The 13097-nt window shown below is 53.3% G+C and overlaps 1 protein-coding gene across 2 annotated transcripts in view; it reads right to left on the minus strand.

Annotated features, from left to right (window-relative positions):
- The window catches only part of LOC144823691 (glycerol-3-phosphate dehydrogenase 1-like protein), a 185556-nt gene that overhangs the window by 43810 nt on the left and 128649 nt on the right, over window positions 1–13097 (minus strand). The gene's annotated exons all lie outside the window — the stretch shown is intronic.

Below are 13097 nucleotides of genomic sequence, written 5' to 3' on the forward strand. Positions count from 1 at the left end.
TGAGGTATGGTGTGCAGGGCGGGATGCATGCATTTGTTTATTTTGCATTATTGGTTCTTCTTAGCATGTCTTTGTACGTTGTTATAATCTGGGGCTGTGATTTTCTCCAAGGTATATTCCACAAGGTCGATGAGGATGAAAGAAGACAAGAGTGGTGATCACTGTGTCTTTTGGCAAAGCGACCACTGCAGCTGTTAGCAAGTAGCTGAAACCCTTTACTAGCAGTCAAGACGGTAACCTATTTCTTTTTTTCCCCGTGATTTTTTATTGGAAAAAGAAATATTTACATGGAGCATTACATAAACATGGGAACATGGGAAGAAGAAGAGAGAGGAAAGGAAGAAGAGAAGAAACTCCCGGAGGGCGGGGAACTGGGTGGGGGGGCGGGGGCGGGGGGGTTCCGGTGAGTTTTATTAGCCATAGTCCATGCGCCGTTCGTGCGCTCAGCTTCTCGTCGTTGACTCCTGGTAGTGTTCTCACGCCCCCTATTTTGCGTTGACTTCCTCTCGTTGGACCCTGCCCCGACCGTGGACAGAAAGGAGAGAGAGCAAGGAGAGAGGAGCAGCTCAGAATCGTTTTGCAGTTTGGGGCGGTAGCCTGCTTGGTGGAGGCATCTGTTGGGTTGAGTGCCTAGCTGTGCTTCTAAGGGGGTTTGTGCAAAGATAGGTAGTTGTCTAGAGACTCCCACATATTTGACTGTCTGTGCGTCTTGGGGATGTGTTTCGCCGTTATGATGTCCGCCCCTCTCAAGAAAGTGACCCAGTTGAGCCAAGCTCTGGACGTGGCTTTCCCTGTGTCCTTCCAATTGTTCAGCACTGTTTTGACTGCCGCTTTCAACAGCAGGTCGATCAGGTCACTGTCCTCTTTGGCTGTGATTGAGGGGGCCATGAACCCTAATGCTAGGCTGTGGAAGTCTAGTTGTAGAGCTGCCCCTGTCATTTCGTTTATCAATGTCTCAATTGTGTTCCAGAACTTCCTAACCTTGGTGTAGTGAAAGAGCAGGTGTGCTAGATCCCCCCTTTGTTTGTTGCAGTTCCAGCAGGAATTACTATCACGGATTCCTATGGATGCTAGGCGTGCGGGGGTCCAGTATGCCTTGTGTAGAAGCCAGAACTTGGTCTGGTCTAGAGTCGTTGTTACCTTTTTCCTTGATGTGGACTGCCAGAGGTCGGCTTTCTCTTCCTCGCTAAGCTCCCTCCCCACTAGTGATCCTCAGAAGGTCATGACTTTGTTGTTGTTGAGTTTGGTGGATTTGGGGCTCAGGGCCTTGTAGAGGTGTGCTACTTGGTGCCCTAGTTTGTTTAGGTTGTTGGCGTACTGCAGGATTGACGGTGTATGTTGGGTCAGGTCTGCCTTTCCTATTGCTACCTTGATCTTCAGGAAGTTGTACAGTTCTATGCTTTCCAGTTTGTGTTCTTCTTTGAGTGTGTCGAAGGTGGTATGCGCGCCTTGCTTTTGTAGGTCGCTTACTGTGGATATGCCGTGTTTGTACCATGAGTGCATATCCAGTGTTTTGTCTCTGTACTTGATTCTGGGGTTGTGCCATATGGATTCTAGCTGTGTTTTCTTTATGCTCGTCCCTAGTAGCCTATCTATACTTAGGAGGGCTGTCCTCGTGTTCCTTAAGATGGGGTTGTGTTTGTTTGCGGGGTGCCGGGTGGCGGTGAGTAGAGCGACGGGCTCCATCCCTCTGAGTAGCCCTCTTTCTAGTGTTAGCCAGGCTGGGGTGTAGTCTTGTTTGGGGGTAACCCAGTATAGCCCCTGTTTTGCTATGCATGCTGGTTGAAATGTCTTGAAATTTGTTATATTAAGGCCCCCTAGGTCTTTTGTCAGTCTGAGCTTCTGTAGGCTAAGTCTGGGTTTTTTCCCTTTCCACAGGAAGGCATTGAGCAGTTTGTCCAGTTGTTTGTGGAAGTCCTCCGTGTTAGTCAGCGGCAGCATGTTAAGCATGTAGTTCACCATTGGTGTAAGCATCATCTTGACCGTCTCCACCCTCCCCCACCATGTGGTGAATTTGGGAGACCATCCTTCCACTCTTTCTTTTATTTTGCGTAGTATGGCTTGCTCGTTCTGGTCTAGTGTGGACCTAAGGTCCCTCTCAAAAAGGAGGCCTAGGTACTTGATGTTTTTTTTTTGCCATGTCAGTCCTGAAGATCCAAGGACTGTCCTTGTGGTGTGGATGTTTAGGGGTTTGCACTCGGATTTGTCCCCGTTTAGTTTGTATCCCGAGACCTTGGCGTATTGTTCTATGGTGTCCATCAGGGCTCGGATTGATTTCTCTGGCCTTTCTGTGATGATTAGGACATCGTCCGCATAGGCCGCTAGTTTGAAAGTTTCCCCCTCCATTGGTATCCCTGCTATGTCGGTGTTTGTTCTGATCATGTTTAGCAGTGGTTCTATCGCTTGTAGGAACAGGGCTGGAGACAGCAGGCATCCTTGTTGGGTCCCCCGCTCCAAGTAGAGCAGGTCGGACATCCCGCCATTGACCACCACCCGTGCTCTCGGGTCGTTGTATAGGGCAAGGACCATCTTTCTGTAGTTGGGACCGAGCCCAAATTTCTGCATGCAGTTATCTAGGAATGGCCAGGATACCCTGTCAAAAGCTTTCTCAGCATCCAGGGCTATCATGACTGCTGCGTTGCTGCTCTTGGAACAATGGTTTATTATGTGGCATAGCAGTCTTGTATTGTCGTGGGACATGCGGTTTTTAAAATAGCCTACTTGCGAACAGTGTATGAGCTTGGGTAGGTGTGAGTTGAGCCTAGATGCGAGGATCTTTGCGTAGATCTTACAGTCTACGTTTATAAGTGAGATTGGTCTGTAGTTTTTGGCCTGCTGTGTGTCCTTTCCTTCTTTTGGTATTACTATTATGTTAGCCTCTGCCATGGACGGTGTCATGCGTCCCCCCTGGACGCAGGTCGTGAAGACTTCCGTTGGTGTTGGCTTGAGAATGTGCACGTATTGTTTGTAGAAACCGTCCGTGAAGCCGTCTGGTCCTGGTGCTTTATTATCTTTGAGGCTTGCTGTGGCTCTCCCTACCTCGTCCTCTGTGATTTTTTAAATCAAGTATCTCTCTCTCTTTGTCGCTTAGTGTTGGTGTCGATATTCGTTCTAGGAGTTCTTTGCCTCCGTCATCTAGTAGTGTGGTGTCCCTTGTGTAGAGTTGCTCATAGAACTCCTTGAATACTTTAAGTATCTCTTTGTTCACGGTCTGGGACTTGTTATTACTGTCTTTCATGGCCGCTATCGAGTGTTGTCTCTGCTTCCCCTTGAGGTAGGATGCCAGATTTTTCCCTGCTTTGTTCGCGGTACACAGGTTGATGGCCTTGTACTTGTTTATCCAAGTGCCCGCCCTTTCACTGAGGATTTTGTTCAGTTCGTATTTCCGTTTGGTTAGGGTCGCGAGGGTGTTCTTATCCTCTATGTTCGCTATGTGTCCGGTCGCTAGGTGTTTGATTTCCTTTTCTAGTTCTGCAATCTTCCTGTTCCTCTCCCTATTCAGCCTACCTTTGATGGCTAGGATTGTCTGCCTGATTGTGGCTTTCAGGGTGTCCCAGAGTAGGTTCCTGTCTGTTTCGGGTGTATCGTTAATTGCAAGATAGTCTATAATCGCGGTCTCTATCTCTGCCTTCGCTATCGTGTTATTAAGCAGTGTGTCGTCGAAGCTCCATCTGGGTGCTGGCTTCTCGTTGTGTTTCCCTGATAGCACTAGGCTTATATGTGAATGGTCTGAAATGCTTCGTGGTCCTATTTCAGCGCTATCTATGAGGTGGGTGTGTGTATCTGATATCAGGATGTGGTCTATTCTGCTGTAGGAGTTGTGTGGGTGTGAGTAAAAGGTGTACTCCCTGCCATCCGGGTTTTGTAGCCGCCATGGATCTTTTAGGCTTAGTTTGGCACACAGGTTCCCCAGGACATTGGCTCTTTGTGTTGTTTGGATTGTCTGTGCGGGTGTCTGTTGATGGCTGGGTCTAGGACCTGGTTCATATCTCCCGCCACTACTAGTAGTTCGCCTAGTGGTAGTGTTTTCAGTTGTTCTCCTACCTTGTCCCAGAATGGTCTGTCGTCAGTGTTGGGCCCGTAGATGTTAGCCACATGTATTGCTTCTTTTCCTCTTGTCAGGCTGGTAACTAGCTTTCTACCTTCTGTATCTGCCTGCAGGCCTCCCAGTACAAATTTTGATTTCTTACTTAGTATTGTTACAACACCGTTCTTTTTGTTTTGTGCGGGTGATCCTATTACTTCGCCTATCCAGCTAACTTTCAGACGCCCTATGTCTTCTGCCTATAGCCTAGTTTCCTGTAGTACATATATGTCACTTTTGAGCTTCCCTAGGTGTTCCAGGACTTTCCTTCTCTTCACAGGGTGGTTAAGGCCTTTAACGTTCAGGGACACTATCTTGATATCAGTGGTAATGTTGGTTAGGTTGTTGTGTGTCATTCTCTGTGTCGTGCATCTGGCGGATTGACTGGTTTCTCTCTGTGTGCCTCGCTGCACTGGCTCCTATGTACCACCCCTTCTTGTCGATGCCCTTTCTCCCTCCTGCGCTCGCCTCTCCTAAGGAACGATGTAGAAAAAGGAAAGATAGAAAGATAGAAGAGAAGAAGTATAGATACCCCATGTCCGTGCTTCCCGCTACCCTCTCCCCCCCATGCCCCCCTCCCCTCCCTCCCGCCTCCCCCCCTTACTTGCTGAGTGGGTGTGCGACGACAAAGTTCCCTCTGCTCCTTGTATTCCCAGAGATAGTGTTCTTGGTTGGAGTTATCAGGTAGGCTTCAGCGTGTCTGTCCCAATAGCGAGGTAGAATGTTGTCGTGCGCCCGGGTTCTCTTTGTGTCGATGTCCGTGTTTTGTCCATAGTTCCTGAGTGAGACTCCCGGGCGGCTCTTTATGTAGACTGTCTTGAGGTAGTGCTGTGTATTTTGGTTGTACGCTTCCTCCTGTGTACTCAGTCACATTTCGCAGCGTCATCAGGTGAAGCGCATCTTTTGGCCGCTCCAGGGCTTTTTGACTTTGTTTCCATCTCTTCTGCGGGAGGGCCCTGTAAGTACCGTCTCAGATCTTCCGGGTCCTCGAATATCATTGTCTTCCAGTTGTCTGAGACCTTAAAGCGTGCTGGGCCGGCGAAGCTGAAGTTGAGATTTCTTCTCCTTAGCGTGTCTCTTAGGGCCAGAAAGCCCTTTCTGATCTCTACCGTTGGTTTGGAGTAGTCTTGCGTCAGCACGATCTTGCTGCTTGCCCATGTGAGGTTTTGGTTCTTCCTCGCGAAGGCAAAAATGGCTTCGGTATGGCTCGTTCTCAGCGGGTTGCAGATTATCGGTCTTGGATTTTTCCCCGTTGCTGGCTTCCCTGCCGGTACTCGATATGCCTTTTGTACCTCGAACTGCCTATCAAATTTTAGGCTGGTGAGTTTAGGAATCATGTCCTCTAGCAAGGCCGTGCAAGAGCCCGCCTTGTCTTCTGCGCCCTCTGGAACGCCCAGAATCCTGACATTGCCTCTTCTGGCCCTGTCGTCCTGCTCCGCCAGTTGCCTTTGTATGGCTTTTGTGGCCCTTTGGCACTCTGTTATTGCTATTATATTATCTCTTGTTACATCCTCCACGCAGCTTATACGCCCCTCAGCGGCCTCCATTCGGGTGTTGGTGCTGTGCAGGTCAGCCCTTATTGCCGCAAGCTTCAGTTGCATGTTATCTATCGTTAGTTTCGTTTCTTTAGCTACTGCGTTGCCTTCATTAATTTTCCTGAGGATGGTTTCTAGAGTGATGGTCTCGTTTTTCTGTTTCATTGGTGATTCTGGGTTTTCTTTCCTCAGTTTCTTGAGGTCTGCGGGCGGTTTACCTTCGTTGCCTGACATGGTGCTGATGCCTCGTCTTATCAGGACACTGCCCAGTCGGCCCTCCTTCCGCACCGATGTCGCGTTCTTTGTTGGGCCCGTTTTCGTGGTCTGGGCACTTGTGTATGTTCTGTATCTGCTCGGCTCTCTGACGTTCCTGGTTCTGGTCTTGGCTTTTGGCCCCGCCAGCGCGTGCTTCATCTCGTTCACGACCAGGCTTGGCAGCTTGTTGCCTCGTGTACTGTGAGGTTGCCCGCCTTGTAGTTGCTCAAAGTGCAGACCGGTGTGGCACATACAGTCGCGACTGTGTGGACCCAGGGCACTCGTCTTTGGGCAGCTCTCCTTCAATCGGGCTGTGCGACCTGTACTGCCCCTTGTCAGCGTTGCCTCCTGGGTGCTTGCCTTGTTGGTCCGGGTAACGTTTCCCAGTCTTGGGTGGCCCCTTGCCCTTCCTCCAAGCGTGTCCAGGCTCTCTCGGCTCCCTTCCCTCTGCGCCCGTGTTCCGGTTTTGCTTCTGTTGTTTGTTGTGGCGACTTCCGGTAATGGCGGCGCCTGTGAGCACACTTACTTTCGCCTTGGCCGTTTCCCCTTCGGGGATCGCTGCCCGTTGTTTCCTGGCTTTTCCTGGCCCCTCTCGCAGCTCGCCCCCACCACGGTGTTCTCGCTCTCTCCCTGCCTCCCTTCTCGCAAGCTTGCGCTGTTCTGTCTGCGCTCGGTGTGCGCGTCTGCCGACAGGTCTGCGCCGGGGGGGCTCGCTTCTCTTGGGAGTGGTCGTGGATTGTGGGTCGCTGTGCTCACGCTGTTCTGTCCGCGCTCGGTGTGCGCGTCTGCCGACAGGTCTGCGCCGGGGGGGCTCGCCTGCCTCGGGAGTGGTCGGGGATTGTGGGTCGCTGTGCTCACCTCCTGAACTTCCTCTTGTCTGCCTGCCCTGTTTTCCTTTTACGGGCTTGAGGTACGAGGCTCCCCTTAGAGCTCTCTGGGCACCATTTTGTCCCTCGCTTGATAACGTTTCCCAGGGCGTGTGGGGAGCAAAGTCCAAAAAGCTCGGTGAGGCGCTGCTCTTTTCACACACTGCCGGGCTCCGATTGTCGTCTCGCTCTTCCCACGCTTGAATCTCGTTTCCGATGCAGGATCGGACCTGTTTGGCTGGTTTGTTTTCGCCTTAGTTGCCCTCAGGGATACGGAGCTGACGGACTCAGACGACCGTCCACATTGCCGTCCAAGCCACGCCCCGACGGTAACGTATTTCTAAATGATGGTTGGCATGTTCCTTTCCTCTTCTAATTTCCACACACGCTTAGGAAAGAAACAGTGCAGAAAGGGTGATTTAGCAATTTATCTATATAGATTTCTGTTTGAATAAAGATTTACTAAAAAATCGCACAAAGCAGTAGAAGAAATAAAGAAATAAAGTTGCTGTGGTGCACTGTGTGAGTAGGAAAGAACAGAACATTTCAAATCTACTAGGATGTGGAGCTGTTTTACTCCTGTGTAGTAAACTGTTGTCTGCCATGCTCCAATGCAGACTCCTTTATGCCATAGTGTAAGGGTGTCTGCATTGTAGTTGGTGTAGGTTTTGGACAGGAAGGGGTCCCTTGCAGTACAGAAACTATGCACTAAGGCGTTTCTGACTTTGCATGTGTGCTGTAGGATGCAACACACGTACAAAGAGGGAGAAATGAAAATATTTCTCCTCATTATGCCTGCTTGAAGGAAGCCCAGAATTTTGGCAAGAATTCCTGTTAACGAATCTCTGTAGATAGAGATTTGCATCAAAACCCATTGGTGGTTGCATGGAACTGTCCATGCACCATCCTTGGAACGCCCGATCAACACAAAGTAACGCAACAAAGTGCATTATGCAGCTCTGTGTTACTCTTGGTTACAATGCAGAACAAATTGTGACATGTTTTGGATTGTAAATTCCACCCAGATACTTAAAAAAAAGAACGCGAAGAGGTGGCTTACCAGGCGATGTGAGCAGACGTGCTCTGGTGGGGCTCCCACTGTCACCCGCCATCAATAGCAATTTAAGCGGAGCTGGGGGGCCCTGAAATCGCCCCCCGGGAATCACCGAGGGTGTCGGTGTGACAGGAGGCAGCGGACGAGTTGAAATCCCCTCGGGAGGCAGCTGGTCCACAAAGATCGGCGGAGCTGGGTGACAGGCCTGGTGCAGCGACCTGCCATCTTGGGAGCCCCTGGCGGAGCAGGACCCGCGCTTGGCGATCGGACGGCGAGACCTGGTGAGAGAGTGACAAGTGCGGGCCCCGGGGCGCATTAAGAAGATCTGGCTGTCGGGTGCCCGTGGATGCACCCTGGACCCCCCGAAGAGTCCCCGGTGAGCGGGGATTGCGGAGCCCGGTCGCGGGCCTGAGAAGGTGGCCCACCATTTTATACGCCTCGGAGGAGTGAGACCTGCAACGGAGGGCTGAGCGCCTGGGCCCTCCTATAACGGGAGCAGCGACCCTCTCTGAGGCAAGGCGAGGCAAGACAACGGCCCCGGATTGTGTGGCAGTGAGCCGACTGTGGCGAGACCAGCGGAGGAATCATTGCAGTGCCCTGCAATCCTCTACAGTGCAAAGCAGGGACCGCGACCTGCGGGCAGTTGGCGGGGGCGCTTGTAGTGCGTGCAGAATCCTCCTTTTAACGTGGAGAGGAGGGGGTTAAAATCCAGGGAAGCGACCCAGAACTTCGGAGAAGGCGACCCGGGCCTGGGACCCAGACACAGACGCGACCCGCCATTTTGAGGGCTAACGGGCGAGGAGCACGTGTGTCTGGGGGCACCCTATGGACAGGGGCCCTGAGGTGTGGCCCTGAAAGCGCGTGGTGGCTGGGCAGTCGGCCCCCTGCCACCGGGATACCTTGAGGCCTGGAATGCGGCGGGCCTCAAAGGGGCTGATGGTGCGGCCTGAAGGAGCTTTCTCTGGGCGGTGAGTGACTGGTCCGCCCCTGGGATATCGAAGGCCGCCTACAGGTCGCAGTGAAGAGACTCGGCGGCGCAACCAACGAAGCGGCCCTCGACAGGTCTGGGCCTGAGATTTGAGACGACAGGCATTGGCTGTGGGCGAAGCCCGGCTCTCCGGTGAGACACTGAAGCGGGGAACTGACTTGGGACAGCACCAGACACCAAGGTGAGCGGAACTGGTCCGGGGAGCAGGGCGGCAGTGGAAAGCGCAGCCCGCCATTTTTTGGATGTGAGGATTGCCTTGAGAGGCCCAGTGCCGTGAGCAACGGACCTTTGGGTGGGGAGGGTGTGGACAGCCTTTCACCCTTTATGTGGACTCCCTGCGCTTCGGGTGGCTAGCTGGACAGTAGGGTGCTTGGTGCGGTGTGGGGGCTTGCTGTAGGGGCCTGGAATACTTAGTCGGACAACTTCGCTTCTCCCAACATTTGAGATTTGCGCGCCAACAGTGGAGCTTGGCGTGACGGCTTGGGGAAATAGCGGCGTGGACTGCAGTTTGAAAGTAGGGGTGCGCTAACTGTCGACTGGGTGCCTTTGAAGGGGACACTGTTGGTGAAGCCAAGGAGGCCTTCTTTAGCAGTGTAGTGGCCGGTCTAAGCTCACACTTGCCCTTGAATACCCCTGGGTTAGACGGCAACAGGGAAGGGGAGTGTTCTTGTGCTCCAGGGCAGGCATTTACTTTCAGTGGATTAAAGCAGGGGGGATCCTGTTGCCCTGTTGTGTCCCTTGCCTTCATCGCCCCGGGTTGTGGAATCATCCGGGTGTTCTGTGCTATACCCCAGCCCCTGCCCTCACAGTGCTGATAGCCCGGGCTCCTGAAAGTGGGACTGGTGGTCCCAGCACGTAGCCTTGCGCCCCGAGGGTGGAGGGGAGGATCTGTTTGGGTACTATAGAGTGGAGGAACTAGGGAGCGAGTGCAGGCCTTCGCTTGGTTCTTTGACTGGCGTCCCGTGCCCTGGTCCACTCCCCGGGGTGTTGTGGAGACCACTCGTAACTCTTGGCTGGGAGTGACTGAAGCTGGCAATGACGCGCTCCAACAAAGCCGACCCGACTGCAGCTCCCAGGGACAATACTGTCGTGGCAATGTGGGGAAAGGCGGGGGCGCCTGCTGCCGGTGAAAGTTCATCCCAGACCGCTGGAGACTCCCCGCCGGTCACTCAGGCATTTATGACGACTTTCATGTCGGAACTGAAAATGGAAATAGGATCTCTGCGGACCGAGGTGCACACATGTGTGAAGGGACTGCGGAAGGAAGTCACGGACCTTGGGGACCGAGTGGACGTGCTGGAAAGGACGATGGACATGCGCACGGAGGACCAGGAACACCTATGGCAGCGTCTGGCGGCCCTTGAGGAGCAGAATATCGAGCTCCAAGTAAAGCAGGAGGACTTAGAGAACAGAAGCCGCCGCAATAACCTCCGTATCCGGGGGGTTCCTCTTGGAGAAGAAGGGGAGGACATCATGGGATATGTGGCACAGCTCCTGCACGAGGTTTGGGGAGATGAGAACGGCTCTCCGCCAGCTTTGGATCAGGCCCATCGTGTATCCGGACCCGCGGGTAGGCCGGGGCTCCTACCGGACATTCTGACTAGGGTCCATTTCTTCACTGAAAAGGAGGCAATCTGGAAAATAGCGCGAGATAACCCGGACCTGCAATACAAGGGGCACAAGATTCAGATTTTTCAAGATCTGGCGCCCAACACCCTGAAGAGGAGACGAGCGTTTCGGCCAGTGACCGAAAAACTGCGCAGTATGGGCATCGCCTACCAATGGGGTCATCCATTTGCGCTCATATTTCAGTGGGAATCCAAGCGCAGAATCATACAGTCCTATACGGAAGCGGCGCAACTCATCCACCTGTCAACAACACCGCCGGCGAGCCCATCTCAGCCCCCTAGGCAGGAAAGGATACCGGCTGGACCATCCTGGACTACAGTGCATCGGCAGCATCGTATATCTCCCAAGACTGAGCGTTCACCCTCTCAGACCAAACAGGACATCATAGCTCATATCCGATCCCTTGAAGGGGACAAAGAAGAGTCCGGCGGGCGATCCCCAACACCATGAAATGCGGGGTGTCTGCTTATTACCTCCTGGAGGGGAGGCTTCACACCTAAGCACACATGAACCTGTAGGAATGGACGCATTGCAGTTCCTCACACACTACCCTGGCTCCCGGATTGTGGGTTGGGGGGATAGCGGGGGCCCCTCAGTTGTTAGATCTTTAAGACCGCCACAAACCCTCTTTGGTCTGCCCCTGAGGGAGTGACATCCCAGAATGCGTTCAAACCTGCGGGTGCAGGATGCTCTGTAATCGGGACAGTGTACTATGGCCCTGTTGGCCGCTTTTGTTGTGCAAAGATGGGTGGCCCTATTGGCCTCTCTTTCTCTCTCTACTCCTTTCCTCCTTCTCTTGTTTCCTGCTATTCTACTTTCCCTTTCCTTTTCCTTCTCAGGGGAGTGCGTGCAGGGGGCACTGGGCAATGGATTGGTGTGGGACTGTGCGAGTGCATGCCTACTGTGAGTGTGGAGTGTGCGAGATGACTGTTAAGGGGGCGCGGATGACTCACGACAAGACCCTAGCATGGCAGTAAACACGCCTGGTCCTTTGAAGGTCCTAACGCTCAACGTGAAGGGCCTTAACTCACCCAATAAGCGTAAGCAGGCGTGGCACTATCTCCTTCGACAGAACCCAGACATCATATTCCTACAAGAGACGCATCTCTTGCAAGCTGACACCGCGCGCATGGCACACCCTAGGTACCCTCTTCAGTTCTGGGCTGCAGCAGACACAAAGACAGCAGGAGTGGCGATACTGTGTAGGGCTGGCATCAGGCGGGGAGGCGACAGGCCCTTTAGAGGTTGTGATGGGCGCTTCCTTAGAGTGGGTATGGAGGTTGGGCGCCGCCGCTTCACTCTGTGTAATATTTATGCCCCTAACCAGGTGCAAGACCGCTACCTTCGAGACCTTTTGAGGGAGCAGGTGCCGCAGGGAGACCCCTCGCTCATCCTAGGGGGTGACCTTAACCTGGTCTGGAGCCCTGAGATGGACCGGAGTGAGGGCTCCTTCAGTGGTGCGGGAGCAATGTCCTCGGCGCTGTGCCAGCAGATAACGGATATAGGGCTGTTTGATGCGTGGCGTTACTTCTCCCCAGACAGGAGGGAGTACTCGTTCTACTCACATGCACACCGATCCTATTCTCGCATCGATTATTTATTTATCTCTCATGATCTCTCCCGCGATGCCCTCTGGGTCACTATGTCCGATATCTCGCTCTCCGACCACGCCCATGTTGAGTTACTCCTGCAGGACCCGGCCGCTTGCCCTGCCCGGGAGCGGAGGTGGTGCCTGCCGCCGAGTATCCTTCGGGATGCGGCGGACGTGGAGGACATCAGGGGGGCCATTGTCTCCTATTTCCAGTGTAATGACCTGCCTGAGACGCCCTTTCCAGTGGTCTGGGACGCCTTCAAGGCCACGATACGGGGGCACATTACTTCCCTCTCGATCGCGCAGACACGCGAGGCACGAGCAATGGAGGACAAGCTGACGGGAGACATAAAGAAGGCGGAGCTGCAGGATCAGGGCTGTCCTACCCTGCGGTCGAGACGGCAGCTGGCTAATCTTAGAGGGCAGCTCCGGATGTTGCGCACAAATAGAGGGAGAAATCCCTCTTGACATTAAAGCAGAGGTACTTTGAGGGAGGGGAGAAGGTGGGGAGGCTACTGGCGAGGAGGCTGAGAGCCCGTGCCGCTAAAGGGCATATAGCCAATGTTCAATTGCCGAATGGGAATAGAGTCATGGCGGAGAAGGATAAATGTCAGGCTTTCAGGGACTATTATGCGGCACTGTATAAGGAGGAGAAACCGCCTCCGGAACTGCTGGAGGAAGTGTTAGGGAAGTATGGGGGGACGACGCTACATCCCCATTATGCGAGGCTAATGGATTAACCGATCACACAGGAGGAGGTAGCATCAGCCATCCGAGAGCTCCCCCTGGGGAAAACTCCGGGGCCTGATGGGCTCCCTCTATCCTTCTATCGCATGTTTCAGGCACAGCTCGGACCCCACCTTCTCCGGCTCTATAACTCCTTTACGGATGAGAAGGGACCGTCCCCTGATATGGGATTGGCGGAAATCGCCTTAATCCTGAAGCCTGGGAAAGACCCTACAATGTGCGCGTCGTACCGCCCGACTGACTTCAAAATATACACCAAGTTGCTGGCGAAACGATTGGATCCCCATATGCCGGGCTTGATAGACCCAGACCAGGTGGGTTTCATCCGCAACCGACAGGGGGCAGACA

Source organism: Lissotriton helveticus, chromosome 3_1, assembly GCF_964261635.1.
Source record: "Lissotriton helveticus chromosome 3_1, aLisHel1.1, whole genome shotgun sequence".
NCBI lineage: Eukaryota > Metazoa > Chordata > Amphibia > Caudata > Salamandridae > Lissotriton > Lissotriton helveticus.